At 42.6% G+C, this 2,000-nt stretch overlaps 1 long non-coding RNA gene across 1 annotated transcript; it reads left to right on the forward strand.

Annotated features, from left to right (window-relative positions):
* The first annotated feature begins 93 nt into the window (after nt 1-93).
* Nucleotides 94-1,987, forward strand: LOC121311324. The gene is made up of 2 exons (XR_005949184.1): nt 94-267; nt 1,249-1,987. It is a non-coding gene; the product is annotated as an uncharacterized LOC121311324 (long non-coding RNA).
* Nucleotides 1,988-2,000: the final 13 nt, after the last annotated feature.

Genomic DNA, 2,000 nt, shown 5'->3' on the forward strand with positions numbered 1-2,000 from the left:
CGTTTTGACTTGCTCAGAGTCACACACAGTGAGGGAGTGGCTGAGCCGGGATGTGAACCTCCTGGTATCAAGCCCTTTCCTTTAACCACTGGGTCACTGTCCCTGAGTAGCTCAGGGGTTTGAGTTCTGGGCTACAGTGTGGAAGGCAGTGGGTTTAAGAAGCTCTGTGTTAAAAATAGACTCTTCCTAATTCCCTTTTCTTTTTTTGTGTAGCTCATCACTATCACTACTATTTCTACTACCGTCATGGGTACCACTGCCATCGCTGTGAGTATGCCTTATTATTACTGCACACATTGGCTGTGGGATATAGTAGAACAATCTGAAATAGAAAACCAAGTGTCATTCCATATCAGTTTAGAACATGTGCTTGAGCAGGTCCAATATGGATGGAGCTCCAAGAGAGACACAGAATTGTTGGAATAAGTTTTATAACAGATGCCGTCCATCATAATCCTTCAATTGGAAATGTCAAGATGAGTTTATGATTCATCTTTCAGCTGCATTGTCTCAAACTATTGATTGATTTGAGTTCATTCGTAACTTATTGGAAAGGGAAAGTCTAACCTGTCTCCTGCAATCCAGAAATGTTACTTCAACTCATTACATGTGTGTGATCTTATACCAGAGTAACCAACTCCACTCATAATCACAGTCAATCTGATGACTGGGGTTGTTGCTGTTGTATGGTGTGTGGACAGTAGGTCTCTGTGGGAGCTCATTATGTCAGGGTTGGTGTTGAGTTGAGAAGAAGGGTCCACTCACCTCAATCTCCTGTGAAACTTTTGTCATTTTAGTGAAACAAAATCTAAAAGCAGGGGCCAAACAGAGGAGCTTTGATCTAGGATTGCTCTGAATAAAACCTCAGAAACATGTTTGAACTAGTATAGAGGGTTTGCGTGTCTTTTATTGATAGGATTGTATTGCGAGGTTGTGGCGGCTCCACAGTCTAGCAGTTGATTCCATACCCTTTGGGATTGTGAAATTGCATGCATGAATTACACAAAGCTTTTCTCAAATTGCTCATTCAAATGAGTGCAATACATAGAGTGTGGAGGATGCTATCTACACATGGGAGGGAGTTCAACTCTGCAGCTCAGTGTGACACTGATTGTCTATATTATTAGACAATGCTGACCATTACCACCCCACAATCTCATTCCCTAGCTGTGCAATGCTCTGTAGTGAATGGATCACAACAATAGCTTGTCTGCCCAGGTTGCTGATCATGTCTTCAATTGGTTTCAGACTGGCGTACCTACCGCTGCAGGTGATGCCAGCACTACTGAGAAGCAGCAGCGCCCAGGGATCACAGTGCTGGAGTTTACCTGACAGCAGACCTGCAAGCAAAGCTTAAACACACCAGCAACCTGCTTTTGTAGCATCGCTGCACCCTTTCTGTTCTGGTCCCTCTCCCCACACTCAGCTACAGCACCTGTACTGATTTCTATCAGAACATTCACAGTTTGTTTCAAACAGCTGCTCCCTGTTGTGCATTTGGTCAATCTCTTCAAGTATATATAATAGAGACAACATTATTTTTCTATTGGCTGATACCCTACCTCTTATGAAGCAGGTCTTTACATTGTATGGAAAGTTGTCCTTGTTTAACATGTAGTCTCAGATTCTAAGTGAGATCACATGCTCTCACATGTTTGAATAGAAACACAGCTGCACATGGGAACATATAGAAACCGTTCCTCAGAGAGCGTGCTTGATTGATCTGCCCCAGCTCATAATCACTCCACCCAGTCAGGTTTGACCAGTACACTCCTTTCCTCTCCCAGTTCCACCCTGTGATGTCACAAGTGTCCAGTGACAGGCCTTGTTCACAGACTGACAAAAACATTGTGTTTATATAGAGATTTTCTTCATCTTTCAATTATGTTAAAATCTCTTTATTTGCATTCATGACAACAAATGCTCAAACTGCTGACCAATATAAACAAAAACAACAACACTGTCTGCTGTTACATGAAACTGGGAAGAAGCCTCTCTCT

This window comes from Polyodon spathula, unplaced genomic scaffold (genome assembly GCF_017654505.1).
Source record: "Polyodon spathula isolate WHYD16114869_AA unplaced genomic scaffold, ASM1765450v1 scaffolds_3108, whole genome shotgun sequence".
In the NCBI taxonomy this organism is placed as follows: Eukaryota; Metazoa; Chordata; class Actinopteri; order Acipenseriformes; family Polyodontidae; genus Polyodon; species Polyodon spathula.